Source organism: Pseudophryne corroboree, chromosome 9, assembly GCF_028390025.1.
Source record: "Pseudophryne corroboree isolate aPseCor3 chromosome 9, aPseCor3.hap2, whole genome shotgun sequence".
NCBI classification, from domain to species: domain Eukaryota; kingdom Metazoa; phylum Chordata; class Amphibia; order Anura; family Myobatrachidae; genus Pseudophryne; species Pseudophryne corroboree.
The window spans coordinates 278,920,519-278,943,277 of record NC_086452.1 but is presented as its reverse complement, the minus strand read 5'-3'; the positions used below and the strand labels follow the sequence as shown (position 1 = coordinate 278,943,277).

General features: G+C 39.2%; 1 protein-coding gene and 1 pseudogene across 1 annotated transcript in view; both read left to right on the top strand.

Moving 5' to 3' along the window:
• FOXRED2 (FAD dependent oxidoreductase domain containing 2) overlaps nt 1–22,759 on the top strand; it is an 804,453-nt gene that overhangs the window by 618,462 nt on the left and 163,232 nt on the right. The gene's annotated exons all lie outside the window — the stretch shown is intronic.
• Nucleotides 13,790–13,908, top strand: LOC134964931 (5S ribosomal RNA; annotated as a pseudogene).

Below are 22,759 nucleotides of genomic sequence, written 5' to 3'. Positions count from 1 at the left end.
TGCTACTGGCCCTGGCTTCAGCCAGGAGAGTATCAGAGTTGGCGGCTTTATCGTACAAAAGCCCATATCTGATTTTCCATTCGGACAGGGCAGAACTGCGGACGCGTCCTCAGTTTCTGCCTAAGGTGGTTTCGGCTTTTCACTTGAACCAGCCTATTGTGGTGCCTGCGGCTACTAGCGACTTGGAGGACTCCAAGTTGTTGGACGTTGTCAGAGCATTGAAAATATATATTTCAAGGACGGCTGGAGTCAGAAAATCTGACTCGCTGTTTATCCTGTATGCACCCAACAAGATGGGTGCTCCTGCGTCTAAGCAGACGATTGCTCGTTGGATCTGTAGCACAATCCAACTTGCACATTCTGTGGCAGGCCTGCCACAGCCTAAATCTGTAAATGCCCACTCCACAAGGAAGGTGGGCTCATCTTGGGCGGCTGCCCGAGGGGTCTCGGCATTACAACTTTGCCGAGCAGCTACGTGGTCAGGGGAGAACACGTTTGTAAAATTTTACAAATTTGATACTCTGGCTAAGGAGGACCTGGAGTTCTCTCATTCGGTGCTGCAGAGTCATCCGCACTCTCCCGCCCGTTTGGGAGCTTTGGTATAATCCCCATGGTCCTGACGGAGTCCCCAGCATCCACTAGGACGTTAGAGAAAATAAGAATTTACTTACCGATAATTCTATTTCTCATAGTCCGTAGTGGATGCTGGGCGCCCATCCCAAGTGCGGATTGTCTGCAATACTTGTACATAGTTATTGTTACAAAAATCGGGTTATTATTGTTGTGAGCCATCTTTTCAGAGGCTTCTTCGTTGTTATCATACTGTTAACTGGGTTCAAATCACAAGTTGTACAGTGTGATTGGTGTGGCTGGTATGAGTCTTACCCGGGATTCAAGATCCTTCCTTATTGTGTACGCTCGTCCGGGCACAGTACCTAACTGAGGCTTGGAGGAGGGTCATAGGGGGAGGAGCCAGTACACACCATGTGATCCTAAAAGCTTACTTTTTGTGCCCTGTCTCCTGCGGAGCCGCTATTCCCCATGGTCCTGACGGAGTCCCTAGCATCCACTACGGACTATGAGAAATAGAATTATCGGTAAGTAAATTCTTATTATTTTTCTTACACTATAATTCTCACAATTATATTGGGTGATAAAAGGCCGAGCAGTCAAAGTCCTATTAGCCTTGGATTTAACCTTTGGTTCTAACATAGTCTCTCTTTCTCGTGAGGCTGCCCTATTCATAGCTGTATCTAATGAGTCTTTATTGTATCCCCGTTCTAAGAACCTTTTGGTCAAAATGGAAGACTGTTCCCAGTAATCTTCTAGGGTGCGTCTAATCCTCAGATATTGGGCATATGGTACACTCTGTTTCCATCTAGATAGATGACAGCTGGTTTGTGGGATATAGCTGTTGGCGTCCACATCTTTGAAGTATGTTTTGGTTTGAATCGTGCTACCTGAATGTCCAGTCAGTATCAGATCTAAATAATCAATACTGGTGGTATTAGTACGGTGGGTGAACTTCAAATTGAAGTCATTATCATGAATGAATGAAACAAATTCATTAATGCTAGAGATATCACCTCGCCAAATGAACAAAAGGTCGTCGATATATCTTTGGTAGAAAAGTATGTTCTCAATATATTTGGACTGATAGATGAAAGTCTCCTCCCACCAACCCATATATAGGTTAGCGTAAACTGGGGCAAATTTACTCCCCATGGCAGTTCCCTGTAGTTGTAGATAATACTTTTGACTGTATTCAAAGAAATTGTGACCAAGAATAAAGTTAATGCTGTCCAGCAAAAATTTCTTGACCTTTGCAGTCATATTCAGACCACCTAGAAGTATTTTACGTATTGCATCCATTCCTTTTTTTATGGGGAATGGTAGAATACAACGATTGTACATCAATTGTCAGCCATCGCATATCATCCGTCCATGTGACAGTGCTTAGTTTATGAAGAATACTGGTGGAGTCTTTCAGATGAGACTTCAACTGTAACACATACGGTTGTAACTTGAGATCCAAGTAATGGGAGAGATTAGAAGATAAGGAATTGATCCCTGCAATGATCGCCCTTCCTGGAGGAGATGTCTTACTCTTGTGTACCTTAGGGATATGGTAATAGTATGTTTGGGGGGATTCCGCACTGGTGTGTATAATATATATAAAGTATCAATTTGATTACCAAAATAAAAGATAACAAGAAAACGTGGTTTTCTAATTCTAATTTTGGTGGTGCACCCTGAGTCAATGAAAGCTACTCGAGACAGAATATGGAGAAAAAAGAGACTCTTTTGTGGGCGCACTCTTAACTTGAAATGATGTATAGGATATTGAGAGTAATTATAAAATAAGATTTAACTTTTATTTATATTGTCAGATAAAATTAGTCAGTGGTCACTAGGGTAGAGTAACATTCAATTATTACAATAAAGTGAATAGCAAGTAAAATACTAATGCTAACATGAAATGAACTGAATAACAGTACAATCAATCACAATTAAGTGCTAATATTAGCATAACAAATTCCGGCTGCCAGGGTCTAATCAGAGTCCTAAGGAAATTACCCTTGGAAAAAGATTTTTATGAGTAAAAATAAGCTGTCAATATGTGTTAGCTTCAAAATCATGAGCCCACATATGAGTATCAGAATAACAGAATAATGATACTATAATTCGAGTGCCAAATGCAACAGTATCAATAATTGAGCTGCAGAGAAAGAGAAACATATAGCATTGTATCCAGTACCCTGTCAGTATCTGATAAACTGTGAATACATGTGAGCAGTATGAGAGAATGGCTGCAAAACGATCACAATTAGGCTGCAAAGATGACCTTAAACATATTACAAGTTGATGACTGAATACTAATTAACATAAATAATGCGTATTGTATTGGTAATTTAAACTAATAATAACTGCAGGAAATAGTAAATGCAATTAAATCAGTGGAGATGTAAATGTATTAAATAAATCCGTGCATTGCCAATAGTATTGAATAATTTTACCTAAGAAGGTAGAAATCAAATAATGAAAGAATATTAATTCTTATAAAATGCTGGATATAAGTGAGCAGGTACCCACAACTATTCATTCAGCACAGATGACAGTTGAATTATACGAGAAGAGGATTGCAATGCTAGGGATAACTAAACGAAATAAACAAATACACTGATATTACCCACAGCAGAAGACAATTGAAAAGTTCTGTTCCTAGTGTATAAATTGGTCGTCACTGAGGAGGATGACCGTGCTGGCAAGGTGACAAGTTCAGATGGGTGACAACGTCCGTACTATAGTCGATCGGAGCAGCAGTGGGGATGAGTCCTAAGGTGTGCCACAATGAATCTCCGTCAGTGGAGGATGGAGCATGCGGCCGAGCTTGAGAGGACCTACGGCGCAGGTTGCTGTCGATTGCCCGTGCCGGGATACGTCTCTGACGTTGGAGATGAGCAGCGACAGGTGTGCAGCACTCCGGGTATAAAATAAAAAAAACGGCAAGGCGGTCAGGAAGCTGGAAACATTCTCGAACTCGATGGGCGGCGCAGGGCAGCGGCAGGTGTCAGTGGGTATGCAGTACTCTGGAGAGCCGGAAAAGAAAAGCAGTCGCAAGACGCGTTTCACCCGTCAGCCGGGCTTGATCACTTCCTGGTGCGGGCTGTAATCCTGCAAGTTTTAAACGTGGTCTGGGTCACTTCATGTCCAATCATTGGACAGATTTATTTCGTGACAGCTGAGATGAATGAACATAATTGTTTCTTGCCAGCTGATATCACTAAGTTTATACAGCCAAACCAAGCTGTGTATTGTATTCCAAGACCAATTCAACTCGGTAGGGAAACCCGCGGGCAATATAACATAAAAGAAAAATAAGAATAAAACAAGAAAATTGTAATCAGAAGCATTTTCATTTTAAAACACAGCCAAACATACTATAAATAAGTTTAATACAGATTTGTACGTTAGGGCGGCACCTTCTTATTGGAGAAGGGAGCATATGCAGTTTAGGTAATGTATTAATAAAATAAAGGAAGCAAATGGCCCCAAGTACCGGACCAGAATGAGAACTAAACTAGTTCTCAAGTTATATTCGGTCTTAATTGACAAGTTATAGGAATTATAAAATTTATAGGAATTATAAGGGTGGTATCAGATAAAACATACAAAATATATGAGCTAAATTAGACAAATACTGAGTACTTATATTTTAAATGATTTGCCCTCTATGTGCTAATTTAAATACTAGAATATTGTAGCATAAACCTAGTGATATCAGCTGGCAAGAAACAATTCTGTTCAATCATCTCAGCTGTCACGAAATACATCTGTCCAATGATTGGACATGAAGTGACCCAAAAGAAAAAATCTCCAAGCGCTCTGGTATCAGATGTTGACACTTCTAATAAATTAATAAACAAAGCATTTATATAATGAATATTTTATTAAAATATAAGTACTCAAAAAGTACACATTAATTCCTATCTATAGAGAATGGATAAAAAAATTTTGTATGTGAGTCCTAATACCGGTATACTAACATTTAAACAATACAACATAAAACATATAATTGGATTCAAATGTCCCCACAGATTTATCCACTTGAAGGATAATTAATCCTTTAGTATGTGCTGAATAGTGAATCACAAGCTGTTGAAATGTCCTTGTTTTTGAAGCTAGTTGTCACTCAGGCAAATCCTCCTAAGATGTTCATTAACATGGGCAAAAAGTCACTCTGTTCAAGTAGGCAGTCGCCTCCACTTACTTGTATTTCCGTGGGTGTCAGGGAACACAAAGCATGTGATGTCCGCCGGCAGACGCAGTGAGGTGCTCTAGTATCGACTAGTTTCGCCTGTCTAGCAGGCTTCATCAGGATAACCGAGTGCACCCTCTGTCCTGCTTTTAATGCTCCCTCTGACAACTGTTCCCATGGTGACGGATAAATAATTCCGTTCCTCCGGTAGCTGTTTCTATGGGGACGGATAAACACTTCCGCCCATCGCTTGACGGTTCCCATGGAGACGGATCAACACTTCCGCTCCTCGTCTCGTAGGACTCCTGGCTTCCGCCCTTATACACCAAGTTGGCTTCACTGTACCAACTTCAGTGGTTTCTAGGGCACTTCCGCCCCTCTTTTGACGGTTCCCATGGAGACGGATCGACACTTCCGTTCTTCGTCTCGCTCGTGTCCTTGCGTCCGCCGTTTCTATGGGGACTTGTAGCACCTTTGCCCTCTATTAGCGGTTCCCATGGAGACGGATCAAACACTTTCGTTCTTTTCCTCTTTTATCTTGGTTACCGCCCTTGTTTTTGTCTTCCAAAGCATCTTCACTATAGCACAACTTCTGCCCTTATTTCATAAGATTCTCCTCCACAGGGATCGTCACTTCCGCCCTCATTCCTCGCCGTTGTCATGGATATGAGTGCTTCATTTATCATTTGGATTTCCTCTAACTCATCTGTCCTTCGATCTTTATAATAACAGTTCCCATGGGGACGGATAAACAACTTCCACCTTTCTTTTTATTTTCCACCCTTATTCCAACTTAATATATACACGTAGCTTTTATCTTTCTTTGTCCTGCAGTTTTTTCTCTCTTAGTTATGGAATATGTTTTCCTCTTTTTTAGACACACAGACAAACCCACAACACAACATAAATCACAGTGACATATTTTAAAAATAGATTTAGAATTAATATTAATATGACCAGTCCTTTCTTATTTCTCTTTCAAAAATGTATGAAGGTCCCAATCGGCATTAAGGCCTCCCGGTATTAGTGTTTCTAAATTGAAAATTGTTCTTGCTTCTTCCTTTAATAGCAAGTCATTCCAATTGCCACCTCTCCAGGGTTTCTTGACCATCTTAATACCTATAAACGTTAGACCTGAGGGATCACTATTATGTTTCTTGGTAAAGTGTTCTGGAATGCTATGGTGTTCCATGTTCTTCCTTATATTATTTAAATGCTCGTTGATTCTGACATAAAGGCTGCGATACGTCTTTCCCACGTATTGCAGCCCACATGGGCATATAAGTAAATAGATCACCCCTTTTGAGTTACAGGTTATCCTTTCATTTATTATATATTCTTTTCCTGTTTTATTTGATGTATATTTATTAATTGGTTTTGTCGATGTGTTCTTAGTTTTTTTACAAGCTATACAATTATGACAATTAAAAAAACCTGGTTCTGCTTCTTTTAGCCAGGTTTCTTTCCCTTTACTTTCTTTCCTGGCAATCCCTTTTACGATTTTATTTTTTATTGTAGGCGCTCTCCTAAAGATCACTTTCGGCTTCTTAGGTAGAATGTCCTCCAACTCTTTATCAGCTTTCAGAATATGCCAGTGTCTGAGAATACTTCTTTCTAATAGACTGCGTTGACTCGAATAATTCGTTAGAAACAAAATTTCATCTTGGATGTTTTTCTTTACTTTATAGCCAAGGAGATCATTTCTGTCCATCAGATCCACTTCCTCTTTATTGTTTTTTAGGGTTGATCTTTCATAATTCTTATTTTCAAATTGTCGAATTAGTTCCCTAGTTTGGTGTTCGTAATCTTCTTTCCTTGAACAGTTTCTCCTAATTCGCTTCATCTGTCCCTTTGGAATATTCGAAAGCCACTTCGGATGGTGATTACTCTGGAAGTTTAGATAACTATTGCAGTCTACATCTTTCGTGAAGGTTCTAGTCTCTATTTTGTTCTCCTGAATAAAAATAGTCAAATCTAGAAAGTTCACGCTCAATTCACTAATATCTTTTGTGAATTCTAAGTTAAACACATTGTTATTCAACTGTTCAACAAAATTCTCTAAATCTATGGACGTTCCACTCCAAATAAGGATGACGTCATCGATATATCTTGCCCATAGAATAATTCTATTCAGATACGAGTTATTCTGCCATATATGTTCGTTTTCCCATTGTGCGAGAAATAAATTCGCGTAAGAAGGGGCGAAATTTGTGCCCATGGCTGTTCTTTGGGTTTGGATATAGCAGTCATCTGCGTATCGAAAATAGTTATGATTGAGAGTGAATTTTATTCCTTCCAGGATAAAATCAATTTGATCTTTATTCAAACTTGATTCATTTGTAATAATTTTCCGGACATTTTCCATCCCTTGTTCATGTTTTATTGAAGTGTATAATGACTTTATGTCACATGTAGCCAGTAAATAGCCCTCTTTCCACTCAATCCCTTTAAGTTTATTTAGAATCTGCGTGGTGTCCTTAATGTAGCTCCGCTGATTAGTAACAAAAGGTTTTAAAAAAGAATCTATATAGCAAGACAGATTAGAGGTTAGCGATTGGATTCCAGCTATTATTGGCCTACCCGGTGGATTAACTTGATCCTTGTGGATTTTTGGCAGATGGTAAAAATAAGCCATCATTGGATATTCTGGGTATATGAACTTGTATTCCTCTTTTGTTAGGATCCCTTTCTCTAAAGCTTCCTTAAGGATTTTTTCTAATTCTTTTCTGAATCCATCTGTAGGATCTTTCTGTAGGACCTGGTAGGTTGTTCCATCACTTAAAAGCCGTCTTGATTCCTTATCATATTGGTCTGTATCCATAAGGACAATACCCCCTCCTTTATCCGCCTCCTTAATCACGATCTTTTCATTCTTTTGTAACATTTTTAGTGCCTTACTCTCGTTCTTGGTTACATTCCATTTTCCTTTTTGTTTGATGTTATCCGGTATTTTTCTAATATCTTCTTCAACCATTCTTTGGAAGGTTGTAAGGTAGTGATCTTTCAGATGAGCTGGGTAGAACATGGATCTCTCCTTTAGGTTAGAATGTTCAAATCCATCAGATCTTATTTCTCTCTCAACTATATTTTCTTTTTCTTTCCTCTTAAAGAACTTTTTTAACGTAATTTTTCGGATAAATTTCTCCAAGTCTATAAAGGTGTTAAATTTATCAAGAGTGTTTGTCGGGGCAAATTTTAGACCTTTTTGTAAAATTGATGTTTCTGGGGCACTCAGGGTATATTTACTCAAGTTGAATATCCCCTGCGTTGAAACTTCTTCACTGGTTTTTTAAATTTTTTCTTTTGACCTGTTCTTTGTTCCACCTCGCTTTCCCCTTCTGTTGTGTCTGAATTTCTCTTTCGTCTCCGTCTTTTTTTCATGTTTAGATCGGGTGATTTTTTGGGGATTGCTCCTAGATTTAAAGAGGAGGTGTTTTTCTGTGCTAGTTCTAAAAAAGCATCTAGAAAAGCTTCCGTATCGTCCACTTCATCTTCTTCCTCTATTGATTGTTTTTCTCCACTTCTAGGTTTGCTTTTTCCTCTATTATTCAATCTTGCCATCAGAGTTCGAGCCGAGACATCTAGTTTTTCTTGATGGTCTTCTCTCCCATGTTCAAAGCTTTTCTTTAAGGTCTCCGCTGTGGGATATCTATCATTCTTATATCTATAAGGAGCCTCGTATCTTTGTTCTTCTCTTTCCGACCTCCGGTATCCTCCCTCGTTATTCCAAGTGTTTGGATACCTATCTTTCATTTGTTTCCTATTTATTGGTGACCTCACTCTGGTACATAGTTGTTCCTGGTACCTATCATTGGGATTATTACTTCTGTATCTATATTGCTCGTTTGGTATCGGGTAGAACTGTTCCCTATTTATATTCATATTTCTATTCCTCTCTTCTCGTTGGTTTGGGTTATTTCTAGCCGTATTCCATTGATGGGCCATTCGATAGTCACTTCTTGATCTGTTATCCAATCCATTTGTTCTATTTTCTATTTTCCAATTTCTGAAGTCCCCCTTGTAATCTTCTAGATCCCTGACTAATTTCTTCCGTTTCTGCTCGATTACTTCATTTTCTATTTTCTGAAGCTTAGTCTTGGTCAGGGTCTCCAGATTTTGATAATCTGTCAGTTTCTCTAGGGGTTTAAATTTTTTTCGTATATTAAGGATTTCCTCCTCTAGATCCCTAGTGGATGCTTCCCTATCCTCAATAATTAGTTTCATTAGACGAAAAGAACATGCATCCAATATGTCATTCCATTTTTTTGCAAATTCCCAATTTTTGGATAGAAATGATGGTACTTTGGTCATTCTTAAGCCTCTAGGGATCATCTGTTTTTCAATATATTTCCCAAGCGTGGTACCTTCCCACCATTGTTTTATTTCTTGGATCTGTAGTTTTTCTAATCTAGTATATAATTCACAGAATGTTTCCTCTGTTACCTCTGCTGATGTTTGTGACGTTCTTCCTTGTACGGGTATTAAATCATTCAATAACCTTATGCGTTCTTCCTTATTGTATGTCATCATGCGGATAGCTGCTGTCCTTTCAGTGGAAAAAGACTATAGGAAAACAGAATGGAAGGACAGCGCTTACCGCTAACTGATGAACCAAGCTGCTAAAGGAGTAGAAAGGGAATCCACTTGTCCCCTATATTTATTAAAAACCAAAAGAAAAAATCTCCAAGCGCTCTGGTATCAGATGTTGACACTTCTAATAAATTAATAAACAAAGCATTTATATAATGAATATTTTATTAAAATATAAGTACTGAAAAAGTACACATTAATTCCTATCTATAGAGAATGGATAAAAAAAATTTGTATGTGAGTCCTAATACCGGTATACTAACATTTAAACAATACAACATAAAACATATAATTGGATTCAAATGTCCCCACAGATTTATCCACTTGAAGGATAATTAATCCTTTAGTATGTGCTGAATAGTGAATCACAAGCTGTTGAAATGTCCTTGTTTTTGAAGCTAGTTGTCACTCAGGCAAATCCTCCTAAGATGTTCATTAACATGGGCAAAAAGTCACTCTGTTCAAGTAGGCAGTCGCCTCCACTTACTTGTATTTCCGTGGGTGTCAGGGAACACAAAGCATGTGATGTCCGCCGGCAGACGCAGTGAGGTGCTCTAGTATCGACTAGTTTCGCCTGTCTAGCAGGCTTCATCAGGATAACCGAGTGCACCCTCTGTCCTGCTTTTAATGCTCCCTCTGACAACTGTTCCCATGGTGACGGATAAATAATTCCGTTCCTCCGGTAGCTGTTTCTATGGGGACGGATAAACACTTCCGCCCATCGCTTGACGGTTCCCATGGAGACGGATCAACACTTCCGCTCCTCGTCTCGTAGGACTCCTGGCTTCCGCCCTTATATACCAAGTTGGCTTCACTGTACCAACTTCAGTGGTTTCTAGGGCACTTCCGCCCCTCTTTTGACGGTTCCCATGGAGACGGATCGACACTTCCGTTCTTCGTCTCGCTCGTGTCCTTGCGTCCGCCGTTTCTATGGGGACTTGTAGCACCTTTGCCCTCTATTAGCGGTTCCCATGGAGACGGATCAAACACTTTCGTTCTTTTCCTCTTTTATCTTGGTTACCGCCCTTGTTTTTGTCTTCCAAAGCATCTTCACTATAGCACAACTTCTGCCCTTATTTCATAAGATTCTCCTCCACAGGGATCGTCACTTCCGCCCTCATTCCTCGCCGTTGTCATGGATATGAGTGCTTCATTTATCATTTGGATTTCCTCTAACTCATCTGTCCTTCGATCTTTATAATAACAGTTCCCATGGGGACGGATAAACAACTTCCACCTTTCTTTTTATTTTCCACCCTTATTCCAACTTAATATATACACGTAGCTTTTATATTTCTTTGTCCTGCAGTTTTTTCTCTCTTAGTTATGGAATATGTTTTCCTCTTTTTTAGACACACAGACAAACCCACAACACAACATAAATCACAGTGACATGTTTTAAAAATAGATTTAGAATTAATATTAATATGACCAGTCCTTTCTTATTTCTCTTTCAAAAATGGATGAAGGTCCCAATCGGCATTAAGGCCTCCCGGTATTAGTGTTTCTAAATTGAAAATTGTTCTTGCTTCTTCCTTTAATAGCAAGTCATTCCAATTGCCACCTCTCCAGGGTTTCTTGACCATCTTAATACCTATAAACGTTAGACCTGAGGGATCACTATTATGTTTCTTGGTAAAGTGTTCTGGAATGCTATGGTGTTCCATGTTCTTCCTTATATTATTTAAATGCTCGTTGATTCTGACATAAAGGCTGCGATACGTCTTTCCCACGTATTGCAGCCCACATGGGCATATAAGTAAATAGATCACCCCTTTTGAGTTACAGGTTATCCTTTCATTTATTATATATTCTTTTCCTGTTTTATTTGATGTATATTTATTAATTGGTTTTGTCGATGTGTTCTTAGTTTTTTTACAAGCTATACAATTATGACAATTAAAAAAACCTGGTTCTGCTTCTTTTAGCCAGGTTTCTTTCCCTTTACTTTCTTTCCTGGCAATCCCTTTTACGATTTTATTTTTTATTGTAGGCGCTCTCCTAAAGATCACTTTCGGCTTCTTAGGTAGAATGTCCTCCAACTCTTTATCAGCTTTCAGAATATGCCAGTGTCTGAGAATACTTCTTTCTAATAGACTGCGTTGACTCGAATAATTCGTTAGAAACAAAATTTCATCTTGGATGTTTTTCTTTACTTTATAGCCAAGGAGATCATTTCTGTCCATCAGATCCACTTCCTCTTTATTGTTTTTTAGGGTTGATCTTTCATAATTCTTATTTTCAAATTGTCGAATTAGTTCCCTAGTTTGGTGTTCGTAATCTTCTTTCCTTGAACAGTTTCTCCTAATTCGCTTCATCTGTCCCTTTGGAATATTCGAAAGCCACTTCGGATGGTGATTACTCTGGAAGTTTAGATAACTATTGCAGTCTACATCTTTCGTGAAGGTTCTAGTCTCTATTTTGTTCTCCTGAATAAAAATAGTCAAATCTAGAAAGTTCACGCTCAATTCACTAATATCTTTTGTGAATTCTAAGTTAAACACATTGTTATTCAACTGTTCAACAAAATTCTCTAAATCTATGGACGTTCCACTCCAAATAAGGATGACGTCATCGATATATCTTGCCCATAGAATAATTCTATTCAGATACGAGTTATTCTGCCATATATGTTCGTTTTCCCATTGTGCGAGAAATAAATTCGCGTAAGAAGGGGCGAAATTTGTGCCCATGGCTGTTCCTTGGGTTTGGATATAGCAGTCATCTGCGTATCGAAAATAGTTATGATTGAGAGTGAATTTTATTCCTTCCAGGATAAAATCAATTTGATCTTTATTCAAACTTGATTCAATTGTAATAATTTTCCGGACATTTTCCATCCCTTGTTCATGTTTTATTGAAGTGTATAATGACTTTATGTCACATGTAGCCAGTAAATAGCCCTCTTTCCACTCAATCCCTTTAAGTTTATTTAGAATCTGCGTGGTGTCCTTAATGTAGCTCCGCTGATTAGTAACAAAAGGTGACCCAGACCACGTTTAAAACTTGCAGGATTACAGCCCGCACCAGGAAGTGATCAAGCCCGGCTGACGGGTGAAACGCGTCTTCCGACTGCTTTTCTTTTCCGGCTCTCCAGAGTACTGCATACCCACTGACACCTGCCGCTGCCCTGCGCCGCTCATCGAGTTCGAGAATGTTTCCAGCTTCCTGACCGCCTTGCCGTTTTTTTTCATACCCGGAGTGCTGCACACCTGTCGCTGCTCATCTCCAACGTCAGAGACGTATCCCGGCACGGGCAATCAACAGCAACCTGCGCCGTAGGTCCTCTCAAGCTCGGCCGCACGCTCCATCCTCCACTGACGGAGATTCATTGTGGTACACCTTAGGACTCATCCCCACTGCTACTCCGATTGACTATAGTACGGACGTTGTCACCCATCTGAACTTGTCACCTTGCCAGCACGGTTGACCAATTTATACAGTGACGAACAATTTATACACTAGGAACAGAACTTTCCAATTGTCTTCTGCTGTGGGTAATATCAGTGTATTTGTTTATTTCGTTTAGTTATCCCTAGCATTGCAATCCTCTTCTCGTATAATTCAACTGTCATCTGTGCTGAATGAATTGTTGTGGGTACCTGCTCACTTATATCCAGCATTTTATAAGAATTAATATTCTTTCATTATTTGATTTCTACCTTCTTAGGTCAAATTATTCAATACTATTGGCAATGCACGGATTTATTTAATACATTTACATCTCCACTGATTTAATTGCATTTACTGTTTCCTGCAGTTATTATTAGTTTAAATTACCAATACAATACGCATTATTTATGTTAATTAGTATTCAGTCATCAACTTAGAATATGTTTAAGGTCATCTTTGCAACCTAATTGTGATCGTTTTGCAGCCATTCTCTCATACTGCTCACATGTATTCACAGTTTATCAGATACTGACAGGGTACTGGATACAATGCTATATGTTTCTCTTTCTCTGCAGCTCAATTATTGATACTGTTGCATTTGGCACTCGAATTATAGTATCATTATTCTGTTATTCTGAAACTCATATGTGGGCTCATGATTTTGAAGCATAGATACTCTAGATCAGTGTACTTGACATCCACTGTTGTAGATTTTACTAGGTATTTCACCGCGATCTATTAAGTTTGGAACAGTATAGCTGTGTGTTCAGCCCAGTTTACTCCTATGATTGCTATCAGCAATTCAAAGTGCTCATTGCCAATTAAATCCTGATTGTCCGATAGGGCCTTTACATTGTCTTTTTCTCTTTTTTCTCCTTTTTCTTTTTTCTAATTTTCTTTCAATCTCTGCCTATTTTTCGTGGACTCTCACCACTGATTCAGGGTTATCCCTGTCTAACATTGGCAGCAGATCCATCTAACTCTTTGCACTATCAGTTTCGTGAACTCTCATCAGTGATTCCAGAGTTTCCGCTATCGTTCAATTTTCTCTACTATCATACCACACTGGAAACGCCCAAAGCCGTCCGATCTTGGAAGCTAATCAGTATTGGGCTGGGTCAGTACTCAAGTGGGCGACCATTGAGGAAGACTTGGTTTAGTAGAGCACAGACTGGTTTAATACACTCAGAGTCTAACACTGACAGCAGATTCACCCTGCTATCTTACTTCCTACTGTTCTCCTTCTTTTTCTCTTGGAAGCTGGATGTATTATCCATTTTACCATTTGAATTTCAGAGTTTTACAAGATATTCAAATTACTCATTCCTTGTGGGGCTAACACATATTGGCAGCTTATTTTTACTCATAAAAATCTTTTTCCAAGGGTAATTTCCTTAGGACTCTGATTAGACCCTGGCAGCCGGAATTTATTATGCTAATATTAGCACTCAATTGTGATTGATTGATTGATTGTACTGTTATTCAGTTCATTTCATGTTAGCATTAGTATTTTACTTGCTATTCACTTTATTGCAATAATTGAATGTTACTCTACCCTAGTGACCACTGACTAATTTTATCTGACGATATAAATAAAAGTTAAATCTTATTTTATAATTACTCTCAATATCCTATACATCATTTTAAGTTACAAAAAAGAATACAATATACAGCGCTTGGAAAAAACTGGATATGGAAAAAAACAATTGAATTTTATTTAGTAAGTTATATTGCAGAAATTAGTTAAAAATTCATAGATGTACATCAATTAAAAAATAATAAAATAAAAATAATATACACTGTTAGTATAAAATTAGTGGGCAAGCACAGCACAGCAGAATGGTTTGGTATATTACCATATGAGAGGTTGAGAAGTCAATTGGTGCATATACTCCTAGGAACTTATGCCACAGTCCTGGGGGCAATTTTACAATGCAGGCAGATGTAAGTCCACAAATTTCTTTAGGAACAGACCTTATGCTTTGTTCCGAGCAGCAGCTCAGTCCTATTGGTCGCTTGGTCTCCTTTCTCTGTAGTGGATATCTGTCAATTCCCCATTTAGGCAGGTAAATGGACTTCCAGGCTTGTTCCAGGTGTTTAGCAATTGGAGTCTGTATGCCCAACCTCTCCAGACCAACGCGTTTCACTGTAACAACAGCTTTCTCAAGGTGTAGGTGTTTGCTGTGGAAGTGCCCTTTTTAAAGGCTGTGCTGATTGCCCATTACTGACAGCTGATGATAATTTTAACATCACTAAAAAGCATTAAAACAATACCATATCCAGTTTAAAATGTTCATTATTATAGAAGACAAATGTATATGTGTAGATAAATCAATTTTGATATATATTTATTGCAAAGAATAGAAAAAAGATAAATAAAAGAAGGTGCACACTTCCTGTTTCTAAGTCCGATCACGTGATCATTATAGTCGTTTCCTATAAATGGAACGCATGAACAACCAATCATTGGTGGCCAGTGAGTGATTTCCTGGTCACGTGGTTGGTTTTGTATAAGCACAGCCCGCTCTACGGTGCACATGTGTTTGTATTTGTAAATCTCGATTAGTCCGGCGGCTCGGTCACGTGCGTCCGATCACGTGATCCGGCCCCGTGATCAACACGTGTCACCGGAAATGCGTCATTCCCTTAGTCTGATGCCAGATGTAGTCACGTGATCGGATCTTTCGGGCATACTTTTGCCCTTAGTGTGTTCAATAAAGTTACCTTCTTTTAGATAAATAATTCATCAGTTTCTTTCGTTATACCTAGGTATTCTCTATTATGGGTTCCAATACCATACATATCATTTTTATAAAGAAGCATTACAATTTTTATTTTTATTTTTTGCCAATATATGTCACATGACACTGATTGGCCATTAGATTATCTGATATTCAAAAGGGTATAAACATTCTCATATCTTTATAAAGAGGGATACTGTTATACATCTAATAAGTTATTTTCATAGCAGGGATATTTCAAGGCAGTGTATCTTGATGTATATACGTAAGAAATTAGATAAAGGACATTTTCATTCAATAATGTCCATTTATCCATCTGTTTGTACTCACTACTGCCATCTTGAGTTATAATTCTATAATTACAAATTCAAAAGAAAAAATATTAGATACAGAGCAAAAAAAAATATAAATAATAATAATAAAATAATAATAAAATATGTAATATAATATAAAAAGAGGAAGAGAGGGGAAGAAGGTTTATTTGTACACATACTACTCACCAAAGGTATGTATGTGTAGCACTAAAAATATGTATATCAAAACCTTTTATAATACCACATTTAACTCTAATGCTTCGTTGAGGCCACTCGGGTATAGGGAATTTAATTGGAATGTCCAAAAGATCTCTTGCCGGCATAATCTTATAAATCTGTCACCCCCCCGATTGGTTGGTGCTATGTGTTCTAATCCGACAAGTCTTAAAGAACTGGGATCTTTTTTATGGTGATGTAAAAAGTGTCTTGATACACTATGTTTTGTTAATCCGTTAGTAATATTTCTGCGATGTTCCATAAATCTGGATTTTAGAGCTCTAGTTGTTCTGCCCACATATTTTAGATTACATCCACATTCTAGCAGATAACTTATTAGATGTATAACAGTAACATAAATTGTAATGCTTCTTTATAAAAATGATATGTATGGTATTGGAACCCATAATAGAGAATACCTAGGTATAACGAAAGAAACTGATGAATTATTTATCTAAAAGAAGGTAACTTTATTGAACACACTAAGGGCAAAAGTATGCCCGAAAGATCCGATCACGTGACTACATCTGGCATCAGACTAAGGGAATGACGCATTTCCGGTGACACGTGTTGATCACGGGGCCGGATCACGTGATCGGACGCACGTGACCGAGCCGCCGGACTAATCGAGATTTACAAATACAAACACATGTGCACCGTAGAGCGGGCTGTGCTTATACAAAACCAACCACGTGACCAGGAAATCACTCACTGGCCACCAATGATTGGTTGTTCATGCGTTCCATTTATAGGAAACGACTATAATGATCACGTGATCGGACTTAGAAACAGGAAGTGTGCACCTTCTTTTATTTATCTTTTTTCTATTCTTTGCAATAAATATATATCAAAATTGATTTATCTACACATATACATTTGTCTTCTATAATAATGAACATTTTAAACTGGATATGGTATTGTTTTAATGCTTTTTAGTGATGTTAAAATTATCATCAGCTGTCAGTAATGGGCAATCAGCACAGCCTTTAAAAAGGGCACTTCCACAGCAAACACCTACACCTTGAGAAAGCTGTTGTTACAGTGAAACGCGTTGGTCTGGAGAGGTTGGGCATACAGACTCCAATTGCTAAACACCTGGAACAAGCCTGGAAGTCCATTTACCTGCCTAAATGGGGAATTGACAGATATCCACTACAGAGAAAGGAGACCAAGCGACCAATAGGACTGAGCTGCTGCTCGGAACAAAGCATAAGGTCTGTTCCTAAAGAAATTTGTGGACTTACATCTGCCTGCATTGTAAAATTGCCCCCAGGACTGTGGCATAAGTTCCTAGGAGTATATGCACCAATTGACTTCTCAACCTCTCATATGGTAATATACCAAACCATTCTGCTGTGCTGTGCTTGCCCACTAATTTTATACTAACAGTGTATATTATTTTTATTTTATTATTTTTTAATTGATGTACATCTATGAATTTTTAACTAATTTCTGCAATATAACTTACTAAATAAAATTCAATTGTTTTTTTCCATATCCAGTTTTTTCCAAGCGCTGTATATTGTATTCTTTTTTGTTGCTTTCAGGGGCTAACTACCCCTCTTTTTACAGCTGCTTAACGAGAAGTACCACACCTCATAAGCGCCGAACCTATTACCTTGGTAATTTTTTTCTTTTGCAATCATTTTAAGTTAAGAGTGCGCCCACAAAAGAGTCTCTTTTTTCTCCATATTCTGTCTCGGATATGGTAATAGGTAGGAACTGTGGGAAACTTAATATAAAGAAAATCAAACTCTTCTTTACAAATGACCTCATTTTTCAAAGCTTCGGATAGAAGCATTAATAGTTCTTCTTGATAGATTTTCATAGGATTGTCTGGTAATTCGACATATGTAATATTGTCATAAAGTATTTTTGTTGCCTCATCTACATAGGCTTTTTTGGTTTGTAAAACCACAGCTCCGCCCTTGTCGGCACTTTTATTTACCCGGTCCTTGTCTTCCTTAAGTGTTTTTTGATTTAAGGATTTTTATTAGTTTTCAACCAATTATGAATATTATACAGGTTTACAAAGATATAACAATCTTAAAGTAGTCCATGAGGACTGAATTGTAACAATTTTGTAATATGAAGAATCTTTAAACTGGTTACATATAATAATTTGAATTATATACTTAGGTAGTTATACACGTCGATGAAATGTGAAGTTGCTTGAAATGAGCAATTATAAAGTATGTTGTTTCATTACATGTATTAAGTTAGGGGGGTAGAGAGAGAGAAGAAGAAATGACAAAGATAAACTAAGTAATAGTTATCCTATCTAATACATGTCTAACTGTTGCCAATATTACCTTAGAAAACAGACAAAGACAATGAAGAGGGAAGGGGGGGTATAAGACGGGGTGTATTATCTGATTACATCTCAAAGTGAATAGGTGCTTAATATTCAATGAAGTTATTTAGATTCGGGTTAGAATTTAGCTAAAGAAGTAAGTAGATTACCACAGATATCATTTTTTGTGTCAAGATCTAGTGAATCAATATATCTACCCCATTTTAGTAAAAACTTCTTTACTTGACCTTTGGGGTCAAGTGATAGGGTTCTCTTATCAAAGTAGATCAATTGTAATAATTTATGTTTTAATTCCTGAATAGATGGGGAGGATTTCTCCGTCCAGTGTATAAGAATGAGCTTCTTTGCCAAGGTAAGGGCTATGGTAAGAAAGGAGGTTATGTTCTGATCTGCAGTGGGGAGGTTCCAACTCACGAAGTTCAGACAGAGGCATGCGAGTGGGTTTACCTCAATATTTATATTGAGAGAATCATTAAGGAAAGCAATAACTTTTTGCCAGAACTTCAATATCTTTGAGCAGTCCCAGAAAGAATGGAAGAATTTTGCATTTGCCATAGAGCATTTCGGGCATCTGCCAGATTCGAGATTTGTCATATATCGTCTCTGGGGAGGAGCTATATATATTCTATGTATAGATTTAAAGTGAACTTCTTGCAAATATACTGATTGGAGAATGCTCATTATTTGGGGAGTTCTATTATTGAAGAGGTCTTTTCCTGTGATAGTGGGGATGTCTGCTTTCCATGTGCGGGTTAGTGTCTCTAAGTGTCTTTCAGACTCTGGGGGGAACAGGATGTGGTAAAGTAATTTAGATTTGAATGTTCTCTTGTATAGAGATTTAAGCAGTGAATCTAGGGGATGAGTCTCCTTATGACTCGAGTTGGGAGGTTTCAGGGATAATGCGAAGTGTCGTGTTTGGAGATATAGGTAAAAATGGGAATTAGGTAGTGTATACAGTTCTTTGAGTGATGAGAAGGGAAGTATGTTCCCTCCTGGGTCGAATAATTTTGTTGCTAGATTAAGTCCCTTCTCTGCCCAGTGGTATAGACTATTGTTTAAAATAGATGGTGGGAAGTTAGGGTTACCCCATAGTGGGGTGTATGCGGATTTGGTGTGGGAAGATTTAAGTATTCTATTAATTTTATACCAGGTGTTATATGTATCTCGAAATAGGTTATGTTGTAGGATATGTTTGGGGATGAGGCTGATCGGAGTATGAAGGAGTGCTCCTGGTGAGTATGGGTGGAATATGTGTTGTTCTAATGTTTTGTTTGTGTAGTTGGAGGTCTGTATGAGCCAGTCAGCTATATGTCGGAAATGGGTTGTGAGTGCATATAGAGAGAAGTTAGGGAGATTGAGACCACCTGTGGATTTTGATCTGTAGAGGTTTTTTTAATGTGATTCTCGATTTCTTACCGTTCCACAGAAAGGAAGATAAGGCTTTTTCCAGGGTGTGTGTGTCTTGTTTTGTTAGTAGGCATGGTATCATTTGTAAGACATAATAGATTTTTGGGAAGATGACACTTTTTAAGATCGCAGCTCTCCCAAATAATGATAAAGGGAGTTTAGCCCAGGATTCTAATTGAGTGTATATTTTGGAGAATAGTGGGTTAAAGTTAGCTGAATAGAGTGTTGAGGGGGAATTCGTGATTTGGACTCCTAGATACGCAAGCTGTGATGATTGAATTTGGAATTGGGATAAGGCTGGATGACTTCTTATCGTAGGGCTTAATGGATGGATGGGTAAGATTACTGATTTAGAGATATTTATTTTGTATCCTGAGATTGGGCTGTATGAGGAGATGATATCTAGTATTATTGGTAGTGATTTTGTTGGGTGAGAGATAAAGAGGATCATGTCATCAGCAAATAATGAGAGTTTTAATTCTGTGGAGGATATGTGTCACAACTGAGGGCCTGAGCTGACGGGAGGCAGCCTCAGTTGTAGGGGCTGAGATGTACCGGAACCTGGGAGGTTGTATCAGACCCCTGGACATGTAAGTAACATGAATAATAACTGCCCGAAGGCGTGACCACGACAACTTAGATAAAAGTCAATGATGTTTATTATGACAACTCCGCATCACAGCAGCAATAAAAGAAAACGTAAAAGTCAGCAAAGAATAAATACAGTTCCTGAGTACTACAGCATGGCAGGAGCCACAGGGCACTGGTAGTGTGAGATAGTTCTTATGATCTTCTAGATGGAAAGTCCTTACCAGGCCCGGCTGTAGCAATGGAGATAACCCAGGATTATACCAGCTGGTGTTCCAGGAAGAGCTGGGTTGCTGAAGGTAAAACAGCTGCTGTGGATACTGGCTGGAACCAGACTGTTGTTAGCACGGAGTGGATACTGGCTGGAACCAGTTAAATAATAAATGAACTTTGGGAGCGATGAAATGTGAACTGAAATGTAGAACTTGAGAGCGGAGAAATAATAATTCCGGTGGAGAGTGGTAAAGTGTAGAAAGGACACCGGCCCTTTAAGGGAAGCTGTACTCTGCTGGAAGCTGAGGCTGGAAGCAGGTAGTGTTGTAGCTGGAAACAGATGAATCCACAATGGATTGGAGAGTCAGGCTACACCGCAGGTGGAATGCTGGTGCGGGTCTCTATGGTGGAAGTCTTGAGACAGGAGCTGGAACCTGGAAGACAATCATAGAAGAGAGACAAACAGGAACTAGGTTTGACAACCAAAGCACTGACGTCTTCCTTGCTCAGGTACAGCTTACTTATACCTGCAGCAAGGAAGGGGTTGGCTAGGCAATTATGCAAATCAACAACACAGACAGCAGATTGGTGGAAATGATCAGATGACAGAATCCAAGATGGCTGCGCCCATGCAGACACTTGGAGGGAAGTTTGGTTTGTAATCCATGTGGTCTGGGAAACAGTAATGGCGGCGCCGGCCACCGGAGACAGGAGACGCCAGGCTGATAGATGCACATTTAACCACGCGGGCACAGCGGAGGCCGCGGCTGATGAAAAGACCACTCTGTATGTGGAAACTCAGGAACAACGGAATCCGGTCCTGGAACGCTGAGCCCGCCTTAGGAGGCATCTGAAGGGTAAGTAATGGCGTCCAGATACCCGGATCGTGACAGCACCCCCCCCTTTAGGAGTGGCCCCAGGACACTTCTTAGGCTTTAAAGGAAACTTTGCGTGGAAATTTCGGACCAAGGCAGGAGCATGGACGTCAGAGGCATTGGTCCAAGAGCGTTCTTCAGGACCATAGCCCTTCCAGTCAATGAGATACTGAAGTTGACCGTAACGGTGACGTGAGTCCAGGATCTTGGCCACTTCATACTCAACGCCTCGTTGAGTTTGGACTTTCGGAGTTGGTGGAAGTGAGGAATGAAACCGATTCAAGATTAGCGGTTTCAACAGGGAAACATGGAATGTCCTGGGTATTTTTAAGAAGGGAGGTAACTGGAGTCTGTAAGCAACAGGATTGATGACTTGATCAATTTTGAAAGGACCGATGTAGCGAGGTGCAAACTTCATACTGGGAACTCTTAACCTCAAATTCTTCGTGGATAACCATACCCGATCACCCACCTTGAGAGCAGGAACTGCTCGACGCTTCTTATCCGCAAACTTCTTGTACCTGAACGATGCCTTGAGCAGAGCTGATCGTACGCTCTTCCAGATATTGGCAAACTGATGCAAGGTGATATCCACTGCGGGAACAGAAGTTGCTGGAAGCGGTTGGAACTCAGGGACTTTAGGGTGGAATCCAAAGTTGGTGAAGAATGGTGTTGAAGAAGATGAAGAATGATACTGGTTGTTATGACAGAACTCGGCCCAGGGAAGTAATTGAACCCAGTCATCTTGAGAGGAGGACACATAGATGCGGAGGAAGGCCTCCAAGTCCTGATTCACCCTCTCAGTTTGACCATTGGTCTGAGGATGGTAAGCCGTGGAAAACTTTAACTTGACTTGGAGGACTTGACATAAACTTCGCCAGAATTTGGCTGTGAATTGAACTCCTCGATCTGAGATAATTTCTTCTGGAAGACCGTGGAGTCGGAAGATCTCTTGTATGAATACTTGAGCCAACTTGGAAGCTGACGGAAGACCGGTGAGAGGAATGAAGTGTGCCATCTTGGTGAACCGGTCAACTACCACCCAGATGGTATTGAACTTGTTGCACATGGGCAAATCTGTAATAAAATCCATCGACAAATGGGTCCATGGTCGACGGGGAACAGATAGTGGAACCAGTTGCCCCGCAGGCGACTGGCGGGATACTTTATGTTGAGCACACTTTGGGCAAGATGCAATAAACTCCAAAACGTCCTTTTTCAGAGTTGGCCACCAATAGGACCTAGAGATAAACTCCAGGGTTTTTTGGATACCTGTATGTCCGGCAAAACGGGAAGCATGGGCCCAATGCATGAGCTTCTTCCTTAGTGTCGGCTTCACAAAACTTTTC